We start from the raw sequence: 13,477 nt of genomic DNA, 5'->3' as shown, positions 1-13,477 counted from the left end.
TTTATAAAACAGAAACAGACTCACAGATTTAGAGAATGAATTTATGATTGCCTGGGGGGAAGGATGAGGGGAAGGGATATTTAGGGAGTTTGGGATGGACAAGTCCACAATGCTATATTTAAAATGGTAACCAACAAGGACCTACTGTATAACACAGGGAACCCTGCTCAATGTTATGTGGCAGCCTGGATGGGAGGGGTGTCTGGGGGAGAATGAGTACATGTATATGGATAAATCCCTTTGCTGTCCATCTGAAACTATCACAACATTGTTAGATGGCCATACTCCAATACAAAATAAAAAGTTTAATTAAAAAATTAAAGAAAGTTAAAAAAAAAGTCTTAAGTTTATTTTGACTTGCAATTCTTTGAGGGACTACAGGAATGGTCATCTCATGGGTTCTCTTGCTATATATAAAAGAAAAGAAAATTTCAATTATTGCTTAAGGCAAGTCTACATAGTTATAACATAAAAGAATAAGGTGTTAGAATTTACCAGGTCTTGTTAAATATTAAAGAAAAAAATTTTAATTCCATAAATTTAATTGATGTTATATTGTGCTAAAGTTTTCTCTGATCCTTCGCAGAATTCAAAGTTATAGTTTTAATCAGCATACCTGTTGCTGTGTTCTTTGAGATGACTTATATTTTTATGCTTTGAAACAGTATACTTATTTTTTAAAAGTTTGAATATATTAATATACTATGTAGTTTTCTAAATATTTGACATTTCAGAATGATTATTTCAACGTTTTCATTACTATAAATAGCATTGCTATGAACACCTCTGTACAATTGTTATTCTTCCTTCTCCTGTCTCCATGTGATTATTCTCCTTGGAATGTTATCTCAAAACTGGGATTACTAGGTCAAAGGATTTGCCTAATTCTAGCTCCAAAATCACTGCAGATGGTGATTGCAGCCATGAAATTAAAAGACGCTTACTCCTTGGAAGGAAAGTTATGACCAACCTAGGTAGCATATTCAAAAGCAGAGACTACTTTGCCAACAAAGGTCTGTCTAGTCAAGGCTATGGTTTTTCCAGTGGTCATGTATGGATGTGAGAGTTGGACTATAAAGAAAGCTGAGCACTGAAGAATTGATGCTTTTGAACTGTGGTGCTGGAGAAGACTCTTGAGAGTCCCTTGGACTGCAAGGAGATCCAACCAGTCCATTCTGAAGGAGATCAGCCCTGGGTGTTCTTTGGAAGGAATGATGCTAAAGCTGAAACTCCAGTACTTTGGCCACGTCATGCGAAGAGCTGACTCTTTGGAAAAGACTCTGATGCTGGGAGGGACTGAGGGCAGGAGGAGAAGGGGACAATAGAGGATGAGATGGCTGGATGGCATCACTGACTCCATGGACGTGAGTTTGAGTGAACTCCAGGAGTTGGTGATAGACAGGGAGGACTGGCGTGCTGCAATTCATGGGGTCGCAAAGAGTCGACTGAACTGAACTGAACTGAATTGTTACTTGTTAACATAACAATGCTTTAATCAATTAACTACTCTTGTTTTAAAATAGGCACTTCAGTTGAAACCAGCTGTTTCCCATTGAATCAGATGTTTATAGAGAATATTTGAGAAAAGCAGAAGTGGTAAAAAATTTTCCAAAAGTTATTTTAAATATTTCTTCTAGGGACAAGTTAAAATTTTATATTTACCAACCATTGAGAAATTTGCATTGAATTATAAGGAGATCCCTTGTGGCTCAGCTGGTAAAGAATCCCCCTGCAAACGGGGAGACCTGGGTTTGATCCCTGGGTTGGGAAGATTCCCTGGAGAAGGGAATGGCTATCCACTCCAGTATTCTTGTCTGGAGAGCTCTATAAACAGAGGAGCCTATCAGGCTACGGTCCATGGGGGTCACAAAGATTCGGACACGGCTGAGAGATTAACACTTTGATTTTCATAAATGGAGTATAACCTTTAAAAATTGTGAATCACTGTTATACACCTGTAACATATAATATCATAGGTCAACTATACTTTAGTCTAAAAATTTTTTGAAAAGTAAAAGTAGTTTCTGCCTACATGGAGCTTATGTTTCAGGATATAGACGATAGACAAATATACCATGTTAGCTGGTGATTGTGTTACAGGGTATAAAGCAAGAGGCGGGTTGCAGAATTCCCAGCAGTCCGATGCTTAGGACTCTGCTTTCACTGCTGTGCCCCTGATGGGGGGACTAAGATCCCACAAGCTAGCCCTGCAGGTCCACCAACAAAACAAAGAAACTCAAGACCTTGTGTAGGGAAGCCAATAGTGCAGTCTATTACAAACTTTCATTTCAGGGGCACCGTTTACATTTAAAAAAAAAAAAAAAAAACAAGGGAAAGGGGTAGTAGGCTACATGTATGGGTGTTATTGTTTTATTTAGGGTAGTCAAGCAAGGTGTCCCTAAAATGGTGACATTTGGGCAAAGACCTGAAGGAAGTGAGAGAGAGTTAAAAGAGAGTTCCAGATAGACCTTTACCTGCAAATATGGTTAAAAATTTGAGGACAGGAACCATTTCTTTCAGATTTTGATAACAGAGCAAAAACTATAGATAGGAGGCCTAAAATATATTGTATTCTATATTAGTTAGGTGCTGGAATAGGTGTTGTGATTATCTCTTTATTATTTCACTTAAAAACATTTAATTTTTTGCATGGATAATACTTTCACCTGATTCAAACATAAAAAGTATATAAAGATCAGTGAGGGGTGCCTCTTTCTCCTGTCCGCATTCGCAGTTCCTATTGCTCCTATTAGGTTTCACTTTATACTTTAAAAGATTTTTTTTCTTTTCTCAGGAGGTTTCAGACTGAAAACTTGAGATGATGCACCATCACGCACACGGCTGCCACTCGTCAATCTCCTTGTAAGCTGACTCTGTTGGATGCTTGTCAGCTGTGAACCCGTTCACTCTCACAAACACAAACAGGATCCCAAGAATTTTTTTTTTTTAAAACATGGATATGTAAACCAATACTTAGAGGGAACAAAGAAAAACATGGAACATCCAGAGATAAGTTTCCAGGAGCTTTATCTTAAAAACAACCAAACAAAAAAAACAACCGTATTGCCCCAGGTGCTCAAGGTTCTCCACCCAGGCTCAACTAGGGATCCAGAGGAATGAAAACCGGAAGTACTCTAAGGCGAACCGGAAGCATGGGGGCGGCGGGGCGATACAGGCCTTCGCCTGAGGTAACTGGGAGCGGTCAATAGCTCGCGGGTGACTGTTTCGAGGCAGTCCCGATTCTTTTCGTCTAAGGTCCATTTAAGAGTTTGACCTGCATCTCTGGCTGCTCAGGGTATTTGACTTGCCCCCAGGTCCTCTGATTTTTGCGTTGTGGCGTCTAGAATCTTCCACCCGCCGGACCTGGGAGGGTCCCGCACTGTTGGACCTCTCTCTCTCTTTGGGCTTCTCGTGGCTTTTCCTGAAAACGTTGTGGAGGCTGCAGGTTAGTACGTGGGTCTTGTGTGTGCGTTATCGGGAAGGGTAGCCGCATCCATCCTATACGCGTGCTTTAGGGTTGTTTTGCTTGTAAACATCTCGTTTGCATTTTAGAATCTGTAATCATGCTGGTCACTCTTGAGAAAAATTTAGGAGTTTGATGCTCAAAGAGAGTATCATTTCAGACTATGATGAGCCTCAATTTTCTTTGGTGGATGTTACTTTGCAGAATATTTGAAGTATCGTGCAAAAATTCTTCTAGGGCTGTGAGCAGTTACTGAAGTGCGTACATTCTTGAGGAAAATTTCTCCGGTTTTCTTTATTCTTAGGGTAATTTTATTCTGAAGTGCTTTGCACAAGCTGACTGAAATGGAGTCTCCCTGAGGAAATGGCTGACCTAATCTTGATGATGCTGAGTTGGGGTTTAAATAACTCATGTTATTGTCTTAATCTTCCTCTTAGCTTTACGTTTGGACAGTGATGTCTCTCAAAGCGTTTATGGGGACCTTTATAATTAGTTCATTTAGGGGACTTCCTTGGCTGTCCAAGTGATTAAGACTCCAGGCTTCCACTGTAGCGGGCAAGGGTTCCACCCCTGGTTGAGGAACTAAGATCCTGCATGGCACAAGCTAGGGCCAGGAAGAACAAACAAACAAACAAAACCAGTGCAATTCATTTAGAAGGAAAGAGCGAAGATTCCCCATCTGTTCTGTAAAGCATTCGGTTTTGTATGTAGAAGTTACTTAATAAATTCATATTGAACCAAACCCATATACTTATTATTATATGTTTCTTTGTTATACTCTTAACTCCAGAAAGATTTGTAATGATCTTAAAAAAGTGTGAAGATTCCACTGAGGCTCTTCCCCTTAGATTAATGAAATTCTTTATTTTTGATTATTTGCTATTTTTCATTGGTTATAAATGTCTGTGGCTGTTTTTGTTTTGCACCTTGAATGGAAAACCATTGCTGAAATATTCCAACCTGAAAATCAGCAAATACTATGTGGGTGGAATTTATTCTGCAGGCCTTCACAGTTCTCTTTGCTGTTATTTCTTTAGCCAATTTGACTGTTTATGATAATCCTACCTGGTTTCAGGGTTGGTTTGGGGTAGTTAGTGAATTTTTCAAAGTTATATTTCTCTACTTGATTTATGAAGTGTGCTAATATAACTTGAGAGAATATTTTAATTTTTATACTGCTTCATACCATATTATCAGGAACTAACATTAATTTTTATATCAGAGTGCCACTAGGTGGCAGCATAGTGTTTTTTAATAGTTTCTTAAGTTTTGACTGAATTTCATAACTCCTGCTATCATAGTGCTATTCTGATTGTAGTAGGTATCTGTCATGCTGAATGCCAGCCACTGGACTAAATAGGCATATTATCTCATTAATCCTAAACAACAAATCCCAAACCTTCCGACATAACTGTTCCCTTTATTCTTTTATCATCTGAGGAAGATGTGGGAAAGAGATTAAATAATAATGCAAGGCCTAAACTACAAGGCTGATAAACTACACAACCAATAAGTCATAGAGCCAGAATTGGAATACAGGTGCTTAATTACAACTTCTTGCTAATCAAATTAAAGTTACTGGAAGTTTGACCAAGTGGTGAAGAACCAGCAATTAAAATGAGAAATCTGTGGATATTCTGAGAGAGGTGAGAACTGAACACTGTTTTTTAGTTTTTTGTTTTGCTTTTTGTGTGGATCATTTTAAAAGTCTTTATTGAATTTGTTACAATATTGCTTCTGTTTTATGTTTTGTCTTGAAGTTGTTACAATATTGCTTCTGTTTTGTTTTGGCTTTTTGGCCGTGAGGGCATGTGGGATCTTAGCTCCCCAAAAGGATCAAACCCACACTCCTTGCATTGTAAGGTGAAATCTTAGCTACTTGACTGCCAGGGAGGTCCCTGAACATTGATTTTGTATAATGTGCCTCAAAATGGTTGGAGGTGCATGGTTTCCAAAAGTCAGTATTTCCTAAATTGTGTTCCAAGGAGCACTAGTCCTTGGAGATGCTTCAGGAAAAAAAAGGTTTCTGTAACCAGAAATGCTCTTGGAAATTTCAATAAAGGTTCTCAAAAATCCTGCAGTAAAGAAACCTGTTTAACCCAACTTTTCTGGAATATTCCACATTGGAAAATACATTTTATGTGCGGGTCAATATAAACATATAATGAGTTGGCCAAAAAGTTTGAGTTTTTCTGTAAGATGTTATGGAAAAATGCAAACTCATTTTTGGCCAACCCAGTACTTACACCTGAAATAAAATACTAAAATACACATGAGGAAATACTTACTTTATATTTTCTATTTTATTTTTTCTAGTGTTTTTTAAAAATGATAAATATCTGTTGATATTTATTCTTCTGTTAGTCTTGGTAATAGTTGATTGATGAGAGGATGAGATGGTTGGATGGCATCACCAACTCGATGGATCTGAGTTTGAGTAAGCTCCTGGAGTTGTTGATGGACAGGGAAACCTGGTGTGCTGTAATCCATGAGGTCGCAAAGAGTCAGACATGACTTGAGTGACTGAATTGAACTGAATAGTTGAATGAACACAGTGTTTCTTGCAGGGAAATTATTTTTGATAATAATTCAGGCAAAGTAAGAATAGGAAAATTTTTATTGATGGAATTCCCCAAAATACATTCTTTGGAACATATTCCCCAGAATATTAATTAACGTTATGAATAATCAAAAAAGTGTTTCCTGATCAAGATAAACTTTGGGTATTTAGGTTAAAGTTAAACCAATTCTACCTATATTAGTGGTACTATTCATTTCTAAGATGAGTTAGTATTCAGTGTTTCCTAGATTTATTTGACCATGGAACCTATTTTTAGAGGTTTATCTTGTGACCATTAGAATACATTTTGGGAAATGATCATGTTGATAATTAGGGCCAGAATGTTTTTGTTGTAATGTATGCATTCCAGGTGAAAATTTTTGTTGTAAATTATTCACCTAATTTTTATAACTCATTTATCCTATTTGCTGGTATTGACATGGCAGAAAATATGTCAGAAAGCCTTTCAGCTTCTTAGTTTTCTTCTTACCCATGGAAACTTTCTGTTAATAAGAAAAGTCTTTATGAAATTCTCTGGCACTGGTAAATTTCATATAAACAAAAACTTTTATTTTCAGTTTAAATTCAGTAAGCAGTAAATTTCCAGGTGTGTTAGACTGAGCCACGTGAAGACATTTTGGCAATTTTTGTTTCATATTTGGGAACATTTGGAGTTTAGTTAAAGGTTAAGTGTTTAAGAAATGTGTAAAGGATTTTCCTACATTTTATTTATAAGCTGAACAAAATCAGTGCTTATGTACTTGATCCAAAGTTGTTTTAGATTAGTTGAATTTATGGTACCTGTAATAGTTTATTTCATGTTTGGTTCCATAATAATTGTTAGGGAGAGAATTTCCAGTTCTCTCTTTCACACATCTCAGACCATTCATTTTGAGTATTTAAGTATTTCTGACTTTACAGGATTTGTATATGAAATCCCTACTCCTTTTCTTAAATCAAGAAGAAATTTGGCAAAGTTTTTTTTACTGTAAATAGAGAATATTTTACTCATAATAGTGTAAAAATTTTCTGTAAGAAGCTCGGTGTTTTGGTAACTACACATAATTAATAGAAAATTGGAAGAAATACTTACCAGGTGTTCCCATAGTGCATTTCTCACTGGAGCTTAAGAAACCTGTAAACACAAAACAGTTAATGAAAAATAACTTTTGTGGCAGCATTATCAATTGACATAATATACAAGATTATGTGAACTAGACAATAAGAACAGAGCAGTATACACAGTAAGGTACTAATCTTATGGGCAGCAAGTACAGGAGCAGTTGGTGAAAAATAGATTTGTAAGAAAGTTTTATGGAAGAAATGGAATTTGATCTGATTTTTGTTTAAATATGTTTAAACAGAAAAAGTAGAGAAAGACCTTCTATGTTAGAGAGTTGAATGTGTGATGATGTCAATCAGTTCAAGTTCCTTTACATGGCTTGAATATCCTCAAGACCTGCCTGCCTGCCCTCTCTTTTTGTATTTAATCACATGATCTTTTTTCTGTAAAATATTTGAATTTCTTCTCTTCTGTCCCCTACTTTTCCTTGATTGCGTGCATGCTAAGTCGCTTCAATTACTTATAACCTTAAATCTCACTTAATGTTTCGTTTTATGAAAACTGCTTGTTAACAACCTCCTTTCAGTGTCCTATCTTTTTTGCCTTTTCATACTGTTCATGGGGTTCCCAAGGCAAAATACTGAAGTAGTTTGCCATTCCCTTCTCCAGTGGACCATGTTTTGTCAGAACGCTCCACCATGACCTGTCCGTCTTGAATGGCCCTACACAGCATGGTTAATGGTTTCATTGAGTTAGACAAGGCTGTGGTCCATGTGATCAGATTGGTTAGTTTTCTGTGATTGTGGTTTTCATTCTGTCTGCCCTCTGATGGAGAAGGATAAGAGGCTTATGGAAGCTTCCTGATGGGAGAGGCTGACTGAAGAACTGAGGCTTTTGAACTGTGGTGTTGGAGGACTCTTGAGAGTCCCTTGGACTGCAAGGAGATCCAACCAGTCCATCTTAAAGGAAATCAGTCTTGAATATTCATTGGAAGGACTGATGCTGAAGCTGAAACTCCAGTACTTTGGCCACCTGATGGGAAGAACTGACTCATTTGAAAAGACCCTGAACTGGGAGAGATTGAAGGTGGGAGGAGAAGGGAGTGACAGAGGATGAGATGGTTGGATGGCATCACCGACTCAATGGACACAAGTATGAGTAAACTCTGGGAGTTGGTGATGGATAGGGAGGCCTGGCGTGCTGCAGTCCATGGGGTCGCAAAGAGTCGGACACAACTGAGTGACTCAACTGAACTGAACAACCTCCTACTTTCCAAATCAATTTGTGTCAGTAAGAACTACCCTCCTATCCTTCAGCCAAATTTGATTTCCCTTTACTCAGGTCTGTCTCATGAACTGTTTCTTGAATTCCTCAATAGACTAAAATCTCTTCTCTGAAGGTTAATTAAATCAGAGTTTTACAGCTAGAAGCAGCACTAGATACCATCTGCTTCAATTTGCTATTGTATTTATAACTATTTGGGTAATGAGGCGGGATATTTACAAATTAACAGTCAAATTATAATTTAAATTTAGCTTAACATCCTTATTTTATAGGTGAATAAATGAGGCTTGGGCACTGTGTATTTTGAACCCTTGAGAATGAACGTTAAAAGTGTTAGTTATGTCCAACTCTTTGGGACCCCATAGACTGTAGCCCACCAGGCTCTTTTGTCCATGGAATTTTCCAGGGCAAGAATACTGGAGTGTCTAGCCATTCCCTTCTTCAGGGGATCTTCCCAACTCAGGGACTGAACCCAGGTTTCCTGCATTGCGGGCAAATTCTTTACCATCTGAGCCACCAGAGAAGCACCTTAGGAAATCCTTTTTTATCTATCATGTCTTTTATATCATGCCTAGTGTTATCTGTCTGAGTTTACACTTGAATAAATGTTTTATCTACCTTTCTAGACTTTGACGATAAAAACCATTAACCCACATTTGTATCACTTGCAGTTTCTTAAACAGAGAGATGTATTTAATTATATCCTCTTATTCTTTGCTATCGCTATATAAGAAGTCTAATCTAAAAAATCCATAGTGGGCACTTTTCCCATTTTTCTTCATTACATAATTATTCTTCCGTATGTTATCCTTAAGAGGTCTTAGGATATAAACACATATATTTTAAGATATCTTAAGATGCACATACAGTTTCAGGAAACACTTTCACCACAACATGCAGTGCAACAAAAATTAAGTGCCTGACTTTAGTAAATTATTGTATAAGGCAGTATAAGGAGGTGGGTGGTCACTCAGGCCCTTTGCTCAGTTGTATGACTTGTACCTCTCAACTTTTGTCCTATCTATTAAATATATGCTATGTAATTAGATGCTTTAAAGAAAAAAAAAAAAAGAGAATTGGCCACTAGTCTCACAACTCAAAAGGTAATAGCTAATACACAGTTATTGCTAATAGAAGATAGAATGTGAGTGCAAATTTAATCAGTTCCAGTTTGGCACTGTGCAATGTGGAACATAAAAAACCCTTTGGTTCTTCACTTTTAGAGGGACTACACTCTAGGAAATGTTTGTCATGATTATCATACTGTTACAAATGATCCTGATGGAGTTAAGGTAATTTTCCAATGAATCTTGCAGCAATCCAAGATTAGATACTTAAATAGTGATTGTATATTTTAAAATCCTGTTTGGTTCATTTTTTCTCAATCTTTTTCAATCTGTACACACTAGCTTGTGTGTAATTAATGAATGCAGTTTTTTACATATGGGCTCACTTTTTTGACATGTCATCCATGTTTTACACAAATACTAATAAATTACTTATGAAGGAGACATGCTTATAAAATTGATATAGCATTCAGTTGAAGTCATAAGAGTATTTCCAAGAATAAAAAGCATGATGAAAAGCTAACTATGGGCTATTTAAGGAAAAAAAGGAAACTTGGAACTTACAGCTTTTTAACAAAGAGTTTTGGGGGAAAAATTCTGGAAGTTTTAGTAACTGAAAAATAAAATTTTTGTTAAATATTTGTAAAGCTATTTTTGATGATTTTGTTTATACTCTGAATGTTTTAGCTAATGTCAAAGACTACCAATTGTTATTATGTGAAATGATAGTGTGAAATTGATGCTGTTATAGTATAACAATAAGGACGTGACTCATGTATTTTATGTACACATGCATTCAACTGTAGTGACAAATGGCTTCATGCTGTGTGATTAAATGCATATTAGCGTTTGCCCTAGGCATTTGATTATTACCATCTTTACTTCATTACATTACCAACTGTATGGCCATATAATTTATAAGATAATACACACATCACTTTGTTGCTGATAGGAATTATTCTGTTTTATGGATGGTGTCCTTTAATTTTGCCTTTCATGGATTATAAAATTGGTTAATATCTGCTGAAGTGAATCACTGGAGAAGCAAATAAAGATGTTGGCCTCAGGTCACAGTGTCATTTGTGATACTGGCAAAATCTTACAGGCTCATTTATCCCTGTACATGATTGATAACAGCATGGGTTAAATGGAGAAAGCTTTGCTTCTATTAAAGGATCATCATGAATGAAGACCTCCCACTTAAAAGTCAGGCGTGATGAGAAGACAAGAGACTATCTACAGGTCAAATTAAATAACTTAAATAATTTAAGTAGAATGACAGTGTAATTTGTCCATTCTGTGTTATTACTCTGACCCCTATCAGAATTGTAGGCTAACTTACTTTCTTCTGTAGAGTATTTAAAATATAATTTTTAACAAATACTTACAAAGGTAGAAAGGCCTTTAGAGCTCTTAAATTGTGGTAAAATATAGATATATTTTGTGTGCTCTGAAAAAAACCTCTTTTTTAAAAAACACTGCAATACTTGTAAAATACTGAATCAAGTTATGTTGTGAATGCTGAGGTAATGCTTTAGGCATTTTATAGTATTATGACTTTATTTAAAATATTTTAATAATGAAATATAGATAATGTGAATATTATAAATGTGTATTTACAAATACTATCAATAAATTTATTATAATAAACATTTATAAATGAACTATTTACAAGAGTTTGTTAGTAACACTACAGTGCCAAATGTTAAAAATAAAGATGTAGCCAGCATTTTTTAATGACTGCTTTCCTATATGGAATCATTGTTTGAGTTTAGCTCTTCACATTGTCTGTCAGGGTAGGGAAGCCCTAAGCATTTTTGGATAATAAAAGCAGTATTGAAATGTGAGAATGTTTTGATCTGTTAAGAGTAAAATATGCATGAAACCTCAAATATTACATGTCTCCTTTAAATGACCAAAGAGGTGTGTTTTGAGCATAAAAACATTCTCATTTCTTTTTCATTAGCTGTTGAACCCTTACTGTATGCCAGGACTTTAATATACTACCTCATTTAATCCTCACACCCTGTGAAATAAGTATCCCTGTTTATAGATGAGGAAACTGAGACCCAGAGAAGTCATACAGGTGATAAGAGACAGAATTTGAACCCACAACTCTTGGGGATTCTTAAAGGAATCTATAAAGGTGGATATGTTGTTTTCAAAGTACATTCTAAAAATCTATATTTTACCACAAATCTTCAAAACTAGTGTATTTCTCACTTTATCAAGCTGGTTGTGTTATACTGTGAAAGCTGTTTTTGGATTGTGACTCTCAGTAAAAAATACATTTTACATTATGATCCAGCACACATATATGTGTGTGTTTGCTGCTGCTGCTAAGTCGCTTCAGTTGGGTCCAACTCTGTGTGACCTCATAGACGGCAGCCCACCAGGCTTCCCCGTCCCTGGGATTCTCCAGGCAAGAACACTGGAGTGGGTTGCCATTGCCTTCTCCAATGCATGAAAGTGAAAAGTGAAAGTGAAGTCGCTCGTAACGGACTCCTTGTGACCCCATGGACTGCAGCCTACTAGGCTCCTCCGTCCATGGTATTTTCCAGGCAAGAGTACTGGAGTGGGTTGCCATTGCCTTCTCCAACATGTGTTTGCATTTACATATAATTAAGACAAAAGTTATGAAATTTCTCACATGTGGTGATTGCTGGTATATTCTATTCTTTTTCATGGTAAGAATTGCCACTTGCAACTAAATTGATTTTATATCTCTCTAAGCATTCTCAACTGAAGTAATTCTGGACCAACTTAAAACATGCGTGATAAAGTTTTTTCCTCCATTATAGAATTTAGTGTACATTTCATAGAAAGCAGAACGAAGGGGAAAACATCATTCGTACCCTGATAACTGAAAGACAACTGCAGATAACATTTTGATGTATTCTCTTTCAATATTTTTTCCGATGGTATTTATATGTGTTGTTTTAACTATGATGGTTATGTTGTTTTGGATCCAAATTTTAAAAATTCAGTGTTTTATCAAAGTTAGGTGTGCATGTAATGGAAAGAATTAAACATTTTTTATAAGGTTTGTTCAGAAAAGCAGTAATCTCCCTTGCCATTTCCTCCTTTCCAGAGCAACTACTATAAACTGTTTCAGCTGATTTTTTATACATTTACTTCCACAGCTCTAAATAATATACTTACCACTACTACTACTTCATTTTCCCATTAGGCATTATTAAATGACTTTCCATAATTTTCTTATTTAGAGTTATATTATTATGACTGTGTAAATGCTCTTTACAGCTGAACCATTGTAGTATGCTATGATTACTTTCCTTTCTTATATAACATTCTCCTCAATTCCATTGTTTTGTTTACCCCCATTCCTTAATTTTTAATATATTCATCAGACTTTCTTGTCAAAATTCTGAGAAAACTTCAGACTTTTCTCATTTATATAAAATTCCTGTTAATGACTTAAAAAACAATTGATAATCTGTTAATTTCATCCTTTTGAGGAACTTTCTACCCAAGCTTACTACAACTGCAGTCTGGACTGGTTGCTTTCTAGGTTTGCTGTACAATTGTCATCTTGCTATCTCCCTTCACCATTCCGGGAGTTCCTTTCCTCTTTCTCTGTTGTATAGGGTCTCTGTTTCCTGGATCCCATACCTTTGTCTTCAGAGAAATCTTTTAAGTGGCTACCTGAGAAAAGAAGCAGGAAAGACACTGCATGTCAGAAAAGATCTTTTACCTTGACACTTGGTGTGGCTGGTGAAATTCCAATTTTGTAATGATTTCCCCTTAATTTTGAAGGCTTAGCTTCTTTATTTTCGCTTTCATTGTAGATACTGAAAAATTCTGATGTAATTCTTCTTCCTTTGTATGGAAAAAAAGTGTTTTCCTTTTCTGGAAGCTTATAGGATCTTTCCATTTTTTCCAGCGTTTTGTTATTTCACCATGTTTTGTGTCTTGGTCCCAGCTCTTAATGAGCTCTTTGTGAACTCCTGGTTTTTAGTTCTATGAAAATGGATTTTGAAAATTTTTGATTTGTTCTCCTCCATTTTCTCCCTTTGCTT

The 13,477-nt window shown here is 36.1% G+C and overlaps 1 protein-coding gene across 4 annotated transcripts in view; it reads left to right on the top strand.

The window, feature by feature from the left end:
* The first annotated feature begins 3,168 nt into the window (after positions 1–3,168).
* The window catches only part of CCDC73 (coiled-coil domain containing 73), a 150,295-nt gene continuing 139,986 nt past the window's right edge, over positions 3,169–13,477 (top strand). For all 4 annotated transcript variants that reach the window (XM_040258959.1, XM_040258958.1, XM_040258957.1 and 1 more), the window contains exon 1: positions 3,169–3,445. The gene's annotated coding sequence lies outside the window, so the exon portion shown is untranslated. The remainder of the gene's footprint in view (positions 3,446–13,477) is intronic.

Source organism: Oryx dammah, unplaced genomic scaffold (assembly GCF_014754425.2).
Source record: "Oryx dammah isolate SB20612 unplaced genomic scaffold, SCBI_Odam_1.1 HiC_scaffold_17, whole genome shotgun sequence".
NCBI classification, from domain to species: Eukaryota; Metazoa; Chordata; class Mammalia; order Artiodactyla; family Bovidae; genus Oryx; species Oryx dammah.
This window is presented reverse-complemented; position numbering and strand designations above follow the sequence as displayed.